The sequence below is a fragment of the Acomys minous genome (assembly GCF_964271855.1).
Source record: "Acomys minous genome assembly, chromosome: 10".
Classification (NCBI taxonomy): Eukaryota; Metazoa; Chordata; class Mammalia; order Rodentia; family Muridae; genus Acomys; species Acomys minous.
This window is the reverse complement of record NC_140491.1, coordinates 50000946-50014662: the sequence shown is the minus strand read 5'-3', so window position 1 is coordinate 50014662 and position 13717 is coordinate 50000946. Positions and strand designations below refer to the sequence as shown.

Sequence of the window (13717 nt, the reverse complement as noted above, 5' to 3'; positions counted from 1 at the left end):
TATCTTCCTGTAGCTGGGACAGGCCGCTTTGTACCCTGTATAGCTGTTACGGCATTCAGGGTCATAGCCTGTACACCAAATAGCCAGGTTTGGCTGCCCACCCTCAGTACACTAGTTAAAATAGCCAAGTTAGTGGTGAGCTGCAGAAAAGGGTTCTCGGGTGCTGGATTCGCCCGCCTTAGGGCTGAGCCACTGTGTCCAGCCTGAGGTGGTATGGGCACCTCACAGGCCAGGCGGTTTACTGGAAATGCTCTCCTGCTGGATTCCTGGGACATCCTGCTGTAGGCCTCCTCCCTTCCAAGCCCCAGAGCCTCTGAGTCTCTGATTCTTGCTCCAGGAAGGAGCCCAGGCAGCTAAGCCACTCTGTCCGGTCTGTTTCCCATCGGTTACTGTGTGTGACAAACACAACTAAAAGCAGCTTGGGGCTGGGCGGGGGTGGGGGCAGGGGGAGGGGTTGGGGGGAGGGCCTTGCATTTATGCTTTTTGTTAACAGTCCATCACTTAAGGAAGTCAGAGCAGGAACTTGAAAGCAGGAACCACACTTGCTGGCTGCCTCACAGGTCCATCTGTCCATCCATCGGTCCGTGCTTAGTTACTTTCTTCTCCAGCCTGAGGACCACCCACTCTGGGAGTGGTGTCACCCGACATGGACTGGGCTCTCCCACATCAGTTAGCAACCAAGGCATTTCCCCATGTACATGTCCACAGGCTAATGTGACCTGGGCAGTCCCTGACTTGAGACTTCCTTCTCAGATGATGAGGCTATGTCAGGTCAGCAGTGAGCGCTAACCAGGGACAGACCTCAATTTTGAACTTTCCAAGATCTGTATTTGACACCCAGCAGCTGTGAAGTTCAAACTAGACAAAAGCAAGGCTCTGGACGTTTATGAGACACACACCACACGCATGCGTGCTCACACACACACACACACACGTGCGCGCGCACCACACACACATACCACACACACACACACACACACACACACACGTGCGCGCGCACCACACACACATACCACACACACACCACATGCACACACACACACACACACACACAAACATCACACACACATACCACATACACACCACACACACACACTATACACATACTACATATATACACTACACGCACATACACACACACAAACACACTACACACATACCACATACACCCCACACACACACTACACCCACACACTACACAGACACATACCACACACACACCACACACACACTTCATACAAACCACACGCACCACACAGACACATACCACATACACACCACACACATACCACACATACACCATATACACACATACCATATACACACCACACACACACTACACACACACTACACACACCAAACACACTCACATGTAACACAGACATGCCAGGGGCAGGCCTCCTGCAACCCTGGAGGTTTTCACAAGGCAGTATTTGTGTTTTTTGTTTGTTTTTGTTTTTGTTTTGGGGGTTTTCTTTGGTGTTTTTTGTTTGGTTGGTTGGTTTGGTTTTTCCACACAAGTTTTTCTTTTTGTAGCCCTGGCTGTCCTGGACTCGCTTTGTAGATCAGGCTGGACTCATATTCACAGAGAACCTCCTGCCTCTGCCTCCCGGAGTGCTGGGATCACAGGCCTGCGCCACCGTGCCTGGCAGTATTTATATCTACTGCTTGCTTGGCCTCCTGAGATCTGCTGGGCAAGAGCCAGCCTCCTTCCTGTCCCTGCTCTTCTTACTACACCTAGGTGGGGCTTGGGCAGCCTTCCCAGACTCGTCTGTGACTCAGTGAAAGCTGGCGGCCACTTCCTTACGTCACCCACCCACATTCACGTTCCAATGGCCGGCTCGCTAGCTGCTGGAACTTGACCCACAGGCCTTGGCCTCCGCGTAGAGTAAATAGTCATCTCTTCGTGGGACAAGTGACCTCTTCGGATCCTTCCCCTTGACCCCTGGATGGCCTGCGACTCTCGAAGGGGAGATTGCGCCCCAGTGCTGGGACTTCGTGTGGTGCTAAGTAAAAACAGTTTTAAAAAATGATTTAGAAGGGCCTGGGATACAGCTTGGTGGCGTAGAGCGCTTGTTTAGCAAGCGTGAGGACCTGTGTTCAGTACCTCATACCACCAAAGGAGGGCGCCATTAACGTGGCTGGAGACGTAGCTCACGCTAGAGCAGTTGGCTAGCACTCTGGGAACCCTGTGTCCAATTTCCTCAACCGAATGAAGGCAGGCTTTGTGGTTCACGTCTGTACTATAGCACTGGAGAGATGCTGAGGCAGGAGGATCTGTCCAGGAGCATCCTTAGTTACATAATGAGCCAGAGACCAGTTTAAGCTACATAAAGCCTTGCCTCAAAAAAATAAAATATAATATAAAATTCAGTCATTTTTTTTGCTCAAAAAGCAAAAAACGGCCCAGCTGGAAATGGACAGCGCTCCTTTGGCTAGCCTTTTCCCGGGAATTCTTTAGGTGTTCACAATTCTCTCAGTCAACAAAGAGTTAACACGAATTTGCATAAGCCCAGGACTAGTGCATCTGCTTAAATAAAGTATCAGGTCCCCAGACCATCTCTATCATTTTGTTCCTCAGCTTCGGCTTCTGGAGATTTACAAAAAGGCTGCTGCTCACTCTTCCTGCTCTCACTGTGGCCTCTGGACAGAAGAAAGAGGAAGGGCAAGAGACATGCCACTTCCCTTTTCTAAAAAACACCAGAAAAGGCTTTCCCAGAAGCCTCGCTTGGCTGAATCTGCCTACACTCCTTTGCACAGCCAGGTGTCACAGCCTCCTCCCTGGTAAGGCACCTGTGGGGAAGAGGAGAGAAACGGTGGTGGATGGGTGGTGGGTGGTGGGGCGATGTGAGCACTTACTGTGTGTGCAAAGGCTTTTGCACCCAGTAGGGATCCGGTGGGGAGGGCTGGCAGTGTGTCCACACTTATGTCCAAACCTCCAGCCACCCTTGGGTGATCGCTCCAGGGGTGGGGTGATCATGTGGATGGTAGCCATGTCATTAACTACTTGCTAATGTTCTGATAAGAGGCAATTATCAGTTCCAGAGGGACCACTCTGCTTCCCAGACAGCTGAGCTGAGTTTGCTGGGAGGATGGAGTGGCTCACCGGAACCAGAAAGCAAGATGGGAGGTAGGGACTGAGAAAGATGCCTCTGCCAAAGGCCAGTATCCTAAAGGCAGAACCCTCATCCTAACCAGTAGCCTAGCCAGGTTCTCAAATGCAGGGGGAGAAGTCAGGCTGGGTCAAGGTGGCTTTGGGGAACAGGCACCTCTTTGGCAGTATCTTTTCAGGGCCCCTGACCTTAATTTTGCCTCATGTTTCCATCCTAGGCAGCTCAATGAATATAGCTTCCAAATTCCTTTTGGGGGAGTGTGTGGGGGGAATGGTGAAAACTACACAGAGACCGTGCCTGCTGCTCTCTACAGCGGTAGGTTACAAAAAAAGTCACTGTGCCTCCTCATTCTGTGTCCCATTGGAGGCAGCCGCTTCTCCACTGTGATTTACTCAGGCTAGCAGAAGGCGCTAGCGGCCTTGCTCCAGCTGTTAATCCCACCAGGCAAGAATAAGACCACTATTACATTTTTTTTTTTTCGAGACAGGGTTTCTCTGTGTAGCCTTAGCTGTCCTGGACTTGCTTTGTAGACCAGGCTGGCCTCGAACTCACAGTGATCCACCTCCCTCTGCCTCCCAAGTGCTGGGATTAAATACCTGTGCCACCATACCCTGCCACTATCACAATTTTTGAGCCAGATTGAAGCTAGCTTTATTAAATGCCCCGGCCTGCGGGGTTCGACTAAAACTCGGGAGGAAGTTCACCTGTGGAAAATGCAAGACACAAAGAAGGAGAGCAAGTCTGATTGATCAAATTCTCAAACTTTATTAGTCAGGCAGCAGCTTTTATAAGACAGAAGGCAGGGAAGCATATTGCTTTAGCAACCAACCCAGCTGCAGGCTTTTCTCAAAACACAAGGAATTCCAGGCAGGATCATAATGTCCTGCCACACAGGGCATCTTGCTTTGTCTTCATCTAGCTTTATTCTAACTGCTGACTCACAACAGGGTCGCTCCATCCCTATCTGTCTTTAGTCTAACTGCTGACCCACAACAGGTTCAGCTAGTTTCTGGTGAAAGGCAAGCTCTGGGAAAGACAGAGACTTAAAGGTGCAGACTTGGACAAGATGGCTGAACACTGGCCATACGGCCTATTGTCCCCAACAATTAAATTCTGGCCAGGACGATGGATACTGGAGTCAGAGGTTTATAAAGGCAAACCCCACAAGACTGTATGCTTCCTGCCTTCGTCCAATTGGGGGCATGCACACATCCTGACGTACCTCCTGCCTACGTGTGATCAAGCACATCCTGCGCAGTTGGGGAAAACAAGCTTCTTCAGAGACTTGAAAACAAGTGGCTTGTTTTACATGAACGGCCCCCAGCATTCCAGGAAGTCCTTGGCGAGCAGGGCTTACAGGTTAAGGGCACCTGCTTTATAGATCTCTCTCTCTCTCTCTCTCTCTCTCTCTCTCTCTCTCTCTTTCTCTCTTTCTCTCTCTCTCTCTCCCTCCCTCCCTCCCCAAGACAGGGTTTCTCTGTATAGCCTTGGCTGTCAAGGACTCATTTTGTAAACTCTTTTTTTTTTAAAAGATTTATCTATTTTATTTATTGTGTATGAGAGCTTTATCTGCAGAAGAGGGCATCATATCATAGATGGGTTGTGAGCCACCATGTGGTTGCTGGGAATTGAACTCAGGACCTCTGGAAGAGCTGGCAGTGCTCTTAACCTCTGAGCCATCTCTCCAGCCCAAAGACTCATTTTGTAGACCAGGTTGTCCTCAAACTCACAGAGATCTCTGCCTGCCTTTGCCACCCAAAATGCTGGGATTGCAGGTGTGCACCACCCCACCAGCTCTGTTTTATAGAGCTCTTAAGCACAGTAATTGAAGTTTGAAATGTAACTTTAGCCTTCACACAGCCCCTCAGCCCTTTGCCTGATCTCTGTCCAGGAAGGCCTAAGAGCAGGCCTGGACCAGCCAGACGCAGCACACAGCAGCTGTCTAAGCGAGACTCTCTTATTCAGTGTGACCATGTCCTTTAAAGTTCACGTCTTAACAAAGTGAACCCCCAGATTCACTACAGTATCAGGAGCTGGGTGTAGTAAAAGAAAACGTGATCGCGTCCCTTCCCGGAGGGAGCTATAAAATGGAACTGGGCCTCCTGCCCACTCTCTCTTGCCCACACCAGATGCAGCGTCATCCTCTTAGACTTCCCAGCCTCCAGAACCACACATGAAGTAAATGTCTTTTCTTGACAAATCGCATCGTTTAGGGCTTTCTGTTTTAGAAGTAGGAAACAGATCACAGAACCATCCAGTCCAGCTCACTGGCTCCATAGCTGACTCTGGCTATAACACGGGGGTGGGGGGTGGGGGGTGGGGGGGGGAGAGCAGGGGGGGCGGGGGGCTGCAGAACCTTGAACTCAACCCGGGCGCCTGCTTCAGACCCAAGGTTAGGGGTGGCTTGTGTATATGAGCCACTTCTCTGTTGCTGTGATCAAAGAGACCATGACCGAGGCAATTTATAGAAGGAGGTGTTTATTTGAGCTTCTAGAGGGCAAGATGCCGTCCTGGTGGGGAGGCAGGGCAGCGGGCAGGCGTGGTGGCTGGAACAGAAAGCTGAGAGCTCACACCTCAGCCACAAGCACGGAAGCAGACAGAGTGAGCCTAAATAATACCAAAGCCGCCCCCTCCCCCATGACATGCTTTCTCTAACAACGCTGCATATCTCAAAGGTCCCCCCAAAACAGCTGAGGACCAAGCGTTCACATACTTGAGCCTATAGGGGATATTTCTCATGCAGAACACTAGAGCTTCTCAAACGGAAAGAGCTAGCTGGCAGATTACTGTGGCCTGACTCTGACACTGGCTACGTATGCACTTTATGTGTCTGAGTAAGCAACTGATTTAATTTTGAAACAGGGTCTCATGTAGCCCAAGCTGGACTCGAACTCATTATATGGGTGTCTTAGGGTTTCTCTTGCTATGAAGAGACACCACGACCAAGGCAACTCTTTTTTTTTTTTTTTTTTTGGTTTTGTTTTGTTTGTTTCTCAAGACAGGGTTTCTCTGTGTAGCCTTGGTTGTCCTGGACTCACTTTGCAGACCAGGCTGGCCTCGAACTCACAGCGATCCACCTGCCTCTGCCTCCCCAGTGCTGAGATTAAAGGCGTGTGCCACCACGCCCAGCTGGCAACTCTTATAAAAGCCAGTATTTAACGGGGGCCCTGCTTACAGTTTCAGAGGGTTAGCCCACTATCATGGCAGCATGCAGGCAGGAGCTGAGAGCTACAACATGATTTATAGGCAGAGAGGGAGGGAGAGAGAGAGAGAGAGAGAGAGAGAGAGAGAGAGAGAGAGAGAGAAGGAGGAGGAGGAGGAGGAGGAGGAGGAGGAGGAGGAGGGGGAGGAGGAGTGGTGTCTGGGCCTGGCATTGGCTTTTGAAACTTCAAAGCCCACCCCAGTGACACCTCTCCAACAAGACCACATCTCCTAATCCGCCAACGTCTAAGCATGCAAATATATGCAAATATATGCGCCTGTGGAGGCCAGTCTCATTCAAACCACCACTGTGGGTAAGACTGGCCTTGAACTCCTGATCCTCTTGCCTCTCTCTCCCAAGTGCTGAGCTTAAGTGTGCGCCACCACAGCCGGCACTTATTTATCTAATTGTAGGCAGGGTCTCTCTGTGTGCTCAGTTGGCCTCCAGCTTCTGCTCCCCTTGCCTCAGCTGATGGCTTTTGGCTACACTGACACCTCTCCGTGTGCACATCACTCTGTAATTGATTCTTCCTGCCTGCCATTCCAATGGGATTTCTTTCTTTATTTCTTTAAAGATAAATTTATTACATATACAGTGTTCTGCCTGCATGTACCACCTGCACACTGGAAGAGGGAACATTATCTCATGATAGATGGTTATGAGCCATCATGTGGTCACTGGGAACTGAACTCAGGACCTCTGGAAGAGCAGACGGTGCTCTTAACCACTGAGCCATCTCTCCAGCCACCCTCCCCCAGTCCATGGGACTTCTGTATGGTCAGTGACTTCAACGAGCTTCTAGCCTTTGCCAACCATGCTAACTAGTGAGATGCTTTTACTTTTCCTGTCTCTAGTCACTTAAGAATGTGTGGGTTAAGGGAGAGGCACCCTGGTTGGAAGCCACCAGCTCTCAGTATGGAGGCAGCACGCATGACAGGAAGGCTGCTTGCTGGTGTTGAGCTGACTATGCTCCTGGTTGTCAGGGACTGAGGGAAGACCCTGAAGGCCACTCACCCTTTCCACCAAGGGAGCTGGCATGAAACACTAGCTTCTTTCTTTGAAGAAAGAAATATGAATAGGTGGAAGGTGGTAGCTGAAGGCTCTTGGCAGGATGACAGCCACCAAAGCAGTGACCATAAGGGATGCCACCCTCATGCCAAGGAGGATGATACTGCCTCTGGCTGGATGCCACCTGCCACGGTATGCACGCTCTCATGCTGGCTGTCGTGTGGGTCACAAGGACAGCTGGCCACTATTCAGGGGGCAATAGACTCTTAAGAAAGTCAAGGTTTCTTCCCTTGGATAATAGCTTCAATGTAAAGCCACAGATCTGTGTGGGGCATGCTATACAGGAGCATCTGCAGGATTTGACTCCCTTTCTTCCTTTGCCAGCCTCCTTTGATGCTGCTGTCAAGCATACTCAGTTCATACAACACACACCCCTCGGTAACGGCTCCGGAGCTGCCTACCCAGGGAGGACATGCATAGAGCCGAGGCATGGATATTTCCCCCCTCCCCCCTTTCTCTCTCTCTCTTGAGTCTTACTAGGCAGCTTGGAATTCACTATGGAGACCAGGCTGGCCTTGACCTCCCAGAGATCCTCCTGCCTCTGCCTCTCAGTGCTTAGCTTAAAGCTGTGCACCACCACATCTGGTCTGGCATGATTATTCCTAAGAAGGCCAGAATTAACCTGTTCATCATGGGTCTCTCTCTAGATTCACCCTCTGTGTAATGACTAAAAAAATAAGATGCCAGGCAACAGATCTGATATGGAGAAGTTTATTATAGTGGTAGGGGGTACCCGGAGAGAAGAGAGAGACAGAGAGAGACAGAGACAGAGAGAGACAGAGAGAGAGAGAGAGAGAGCACAAGAGAGGAGAAAGATAAGAGAGCTAAGAGGGAGGGATGAGGTGAGTTTGTCCTTTTATATACTGGGCAGGGACACACCTAGTGGCAGGTAGGTAATGATGTCACAGGTTGCTAGGCCGACTTGCGGCAGTATGCTAACACTCTGGGCAGCACATGGAACTGGTCAATTTTCTTTGGGACTTGGAAGTTGATTTTAATGTTTAACATAAAAGGCATTCTTCCGATTACGAAAGACCCATGAAACACAGGCTGCAACAACAAGAAACCAAAAGCACTGGGCTGGGTTTGTTTCCTTCGTGATCTACGGGCCTCTGCAGAGCTCTTAGAGCGTGCGACCCAAGGGCAGCCTTGCTTCTGGTGGAAGGTGGCTGGCCATTCAGTGGGTATGGGGGGGGCGGCAGATGTTGTTGACTACTTATCTTAAGTGACAAAATCAGAAGAGAAGGGAATAGCAAAACGAAACAAACAAAGCCATCAGTAGTGTGCAAACAATCTGTGTTTTATATCAAACTTCCTACAAGGGAGAAGGGCCACACTGGCTGGCAGGATGTGGGAAGACCTCCCCTTCCCTCCCCCACAGGTAGCCCATGCCTCTCCCCGGGCGCCTGCTGGCCCTGAGAGGCTACACAGGGAAACCTTGTCTCAAACAAACACAAAAACAAACAAACAAAAAAAAAAAAAAAAAGAAAGAAAGAAAGAAAGAAAAAGAAAAAGAAAAAGAAAGAAGAAACAACAGTAACAAGCATGAATCATTCCTCTCTGCTGTGTGATGAATTAGCCCTAAACTTAGTTACTCAACAGGCTGGGGTGCTGTCCTGTTGTTCAGGCTGGCTTCAAACTCCTGGACTCAAGCAATCCTTTTGCCTCAGGCTCCTCAGTAGCTGGGTTGTACACCCCTGTGCCTGGTAGGATCAGACTGGGCTACATCACACGTTCTGTGTGTGGCCGATTCAGACACTATCTGAGAGCCTGATAGAAGGCCGAGGATTCACCTCCAAGACGGGAACATTCGTAAGGCTGGCAGCGTGGGGCTGACTCTTACTCAGTTCCTACAGTATTACTTCAAGTACTTAGCTTTAAGATTTAGGCGGGTGTGGTAGCGCATGCCTTTAATTCCAGCACTCGGGGCAGATAGATCTCTGTGAGTTCAAAGCCAGCCTGGTCTACAAAGCGAGTCCAGGGCAGCCAAGGCTACACCGAGAAACCCTGTCTCGAAAACACAAACTGAAACAAAAAAGATTTTAATCAAATGAGTGGGCTTCTGGGCCAGGTACAGGGCAAAAGCAACAGAAGAGACAGACAACAACACAACAACACAACAACACGGGAGGGGTGGGGGGAGGGGCAGGCATTAGGGGATTGCGCTCAGCCAGGTGTGGTGGTGCACGCCTTTAATCCCAGCACTTGGGAGGCAGAGGCAGGTGGATCTCTGTGAGTTCGAGGCCAGCCTGGTCTACAAAGCAAGCCCAGGACAGCCAGGGCTACACAGAGAAATCCTGCCTCGAAAAACCAAAAAAAAAAGGGGGGGGGGATTGCGCTCTTGACTCCAGGAAGTGAGCAGCTCACTGGGGATCGTTAGACACCCACAAAAGGCACGCAACATGAAGAGGTGGGATAGAAGCAGTTTCACAGCCAGTGTGTTCCACAGTGGGGACCGAACTCTAACCCCAGGAGGCTCTCAATTGGAGTTAGAGTAAACATGACTGCCATCCTCCTGCCTCCGTCCCTGAAATGGACTGGCAGCACCAAGAACGCAGAGAGGGGTGGATTCTGGGAATGAAGAAACAGATCAGATGCCCAATGATGCTCACTTCTCCTCTCTCTCTCTCTCTCTCTCTCTCTCTCTCCTTCTTTCTCTCTCCCCCTCTCCCTCTGCCTCTACCTCTCCCCCCCACCCCCCCACCCCAAGTTATTCAGCCCAGGTCTCCCACCACCAGTTAACTCAGAGCTTCCTGACCCAACCCCTGTTTCGAGAGGCCCAGCTCTCAGGTGATTCTCGATGAGGTCAGGTTAACAATTAACGCACCTAGCCAAGTAGTAGTAACCCTTCTGGGATGAAGGGCAACCAGGGTTACCCTCAGGAGGGGCAGGAAGAGGGCTCCTCATAAACCTGCCTCCAGTGTTGTACAGTGAGGCAAGCACAGCTCCTGAGGTACCTCCAGACCTCCTTCCAACAACTCCACCTCACATAAAATCATTTATCTGCTTGTAAAGACCATAGTTTCGGATGATATCAGCGCCTGCAGGGTGGAAAGAGACAGGTGACCTTTGATCCTTTCTTTCTATTTTTTTTTTTTTTTGCCCAAATTCCTTTTTATAGAGACTGTTCTACTCTTATTATTCAGAAAGAAGATATTTCTTTTCTTTCTATGTGTCATAATGTTGCACATTTCCTTTTCATCTTTTTCTTCAAGATCCAGCAAAGAATAGAGAGGATGTGACATGGAGTCCATCTTCACATAGGATTTCTCTTATTCTTTACTTTTAGAACATTTTTCTTTTTCTTTTTTGTGACAGCCCAGGCTGTCCTTGAACTCCTGATCCTCCTGCCTCTGCCTCAGGATTACAGACAGAAGCCACCATATCCAGCTTAATTTTAGAACTTTAAAAAAAAAAGGTAACCTCCCCTCCACATGACAGGTAATAAGAATAAAAGCATCCTCTTTTGTGTGTTCATAAATTTTACCTATAATCCTCTGCTGTGCAAATTCATCTGGGAAAAAGCAGGCAGGCACCAATGCTTCATGGGAAAACGTGTCCGTAGCAAATGTGAAACCACGGGTACAATGCCTAGCTTCAAAAAATAAACAAGACCTAAGCTGGGTGGTAGTGATACACATCTTTAATCCCAGCACTCCAGAAGCAGAGGCGGGTGGGTCTCTTGAGTTAGAAGCCAGCCTGGTTTACAAAGTAAGCTCCAGGCCGGCAAAGGCTACACAGAAAAACCCTGTCTCAGGGGGGAAAAATTCTAACCAAAGAAATGAAGCAAGCCACATCCAACTGTAATAAATGACTTTGCTTTGGGCGTGGGGGCGTCAGTCCTTCTACACCATGGGGGAAGTGTCTTCAACCACGTCCTTAGGCCCTGCTCTACCTTAGGTGGAAGCGGGGCCTTGCAGCCATGTCCCGGGAGTGTTGGAGACACCACACTGACATAGCAGCCCTCACTGGAGCCTCCTTGAAGATGTGTGAAGCCGAGTGTCCCCTCCCCCACAACGGCTGGATGTGAGCGCTGGGGTCTGAGTGGCGTGAGCACGGTCTGGCCTTGAGGGCCTCCCTCTATTTTCCGTGTCTCTCCCAGGCTGATCTCCCACTTCCCCAGAGTCCTTGGTTTCCGTGTTTGGGCAAGCAAGAAAAAAAAAGCCCTTGGCTTGGCTCCTTGGCTGTCAGGAATCCAACATTTCCAGGGGGCTTTCTTGGTTTCAAGGATTGCCCGGGTGCGTTTCCTCGCTCTGTAGTCGCGCTTTTAGCCAAGATTTCTTGGCTCTGGGAGAGACCAAATGCCTGCCTGAGTGTTCCAGGTCTGTGTTTCATTTGCAGCTGCCCGTGTCCTGCCCTGGGAGACAGTCTCAGCCCTCCCCTGGCAGCCCAGCCCATCCTGCACGGCCGGCAGGCAGAAGGAGGCCCTTCGTGTGGTTGTCCTGCAAGTGTGGGAGGGACATGCTTCTGGGTTCTTCGCCAGCCGTGTCCTGCCTTTCAGCACAGCCCAGGGTCAAGGGTGGCGCTGACTTCAGGAGTGTGTTGGCTATCTCCTAGACCTAGCAAAGAACCTCAGGCCTCAAGCTCTGCCTGCCTAGAGATTCCTGCTTTGATTCCCCAGGCACTCCTGACTTTTGAGTCCTCCTGTCTGATGCAGGGCTGCCGGGCCCTGGAGTCCAAGTGTCAAGGAAAAGACAGGTAGATGATTTTTGGTGACAGTGTTGTTAACCCGTGGCTGGGAAAGAGCGAAGGGGTATAGTTTACAGGTACCAGCTGGCAGACTCAAAAAATAAATAAATTAAGTTAAATTTAAAACTTTATTTATTTATGTATTTATTTGGTTTTTCGAGAGAGGGTTTCTCTATGTAGCCTTAGCTGTCCTAGACTCGCTTTGTAGACCAGGCTGGCCTCGAACTCACAGCGATCCACCTGCCTCTGCCTCCCGAGTGCTGGGGTTAAAGGCCTGCGCCACCGTGCCTGGCTAAATTTAAAACTTTTAAGTAAAATAACCCCAGCTCTTTCAGAATGCTTGTCACCAGGCACCCCACCCCCACCCCTTCTGAGCACAGACTCATCTCCTCTGTCATTATTTGGTGAGGAAGACCTTGAACTCCTGATCTTTCTGTCTCTGCCTCCCACGTGCCCGGACTGGGGTGAGCCAGATGGCTCTCCAGGTAAACGTGCTTCAGCCAAGTCTGAACTGGTTCTTGGAATGAGAGGCTGAGGAGAAATAGGGAAAAGCTCATCGTGACCTCGTGCTGGGACTGCCGGTGCCGGCACCAGCTCAGACAATACCCCACATTTTAAAAGCATGCAAGGCTTAGATCCTAGGCTTCCTGATGGCTGCTGCCTTTTCCACTTTCTGGTAAACTCTGCCTCTGGACTTGTGCCCTTACCATTCCTTCTGTTAGAGTATCTGTCCACAGATTCCAGGCTGTCCCCTTCCTGTTGGCAAGGGCTCAAGACTGTCTTACCAGGAGGTGTCTTTGGAACCAGCACTGAACCTCAGTCCTGTGCCGCTAGTGTGGGTTAGCTCTTTCTCCGTATCCTTCTCAGCCTCCCACGCCCCACCCCCCTTCTCTAGGGCTTTTGTGGTAGCCCCAAACTGGACTCAAACTCTCAATCTTCTAACTCAACCTTCAAGTTCTGCGATTATAGGCACGTGCCATTATACACAGCCTAGTTTAATTTCTTCATATACTCACCAACGTATAAACAGTTTGACTTTGTGTCTCCTCGGCTCTTCCTAGTAAGATGTAAAATACTGGGGTGGGGAAGATGGCTCGCTTGGAAAAGTGCCTGCCTCGCACAGCATAAGGACCAGAATTTGGATCCCCAGCAGTAATATAAAACTGCTACAGCCCGTCTGTAACCCCAGTGAGGGTTGTAACCCCTGGGGTGGGGTTGGGGGGGACGGATGGGACAGACAGGTCCCTGGAGCTCACTGGTCAGCAGGTCTAGCTGAATCACCCGGCTCTGGGTTTCCTGAGAGACTATATAAGCTACTTGCCTTGATGCCCTGACATAACGCCTCCAACAAAAGAAACACGTTAGTTTCCAGTTCCAGCTTTGGTGGGGGAGCCAGGGCAGCAAGACCTTGAAGGAGTTTCTGCAGTCAGCACGGAGGGAGGATTAGCTAGCGTCCTCCTTTTCACGATGTCCAGGACCCAAGCCTGGGGAACCTTGAAGTCTTCCACGTCAATGAACTCTCAAGATAACCACTAAGGTGTGCCTGGAGGTGTGTCTCCCTGGTGACCCCATCCAAAGCCCGTCCCACTGATCACTCCCAGGGACCCTGTCTCCACTGGAGAGCGATGGAGGAAGACACTGGTAC

The 13717-nt window shown here is 50.3% G+C and overlaps 1 long non-coding RNA gene across 1 annotated transcript; it reads left to right on the top strand.

Moving 5' to 3' along the window:
- Positions 1–1895: 1895 nt before the first annotated feature.
- LOC311607518 lies at positions 1896–12125 on the top strand. The gene is made up of 3 exons (XR_014782625.1): positions 1896–2010; positions 2582–2784; positions 11725–12125. It is a non-coding gene; the product is annotated as an uncharacterized lncRNA (long non-coding RNA).
- The last annotated feature ends 1592 nt before the right edge of the window (positions 12126–13717 follow it).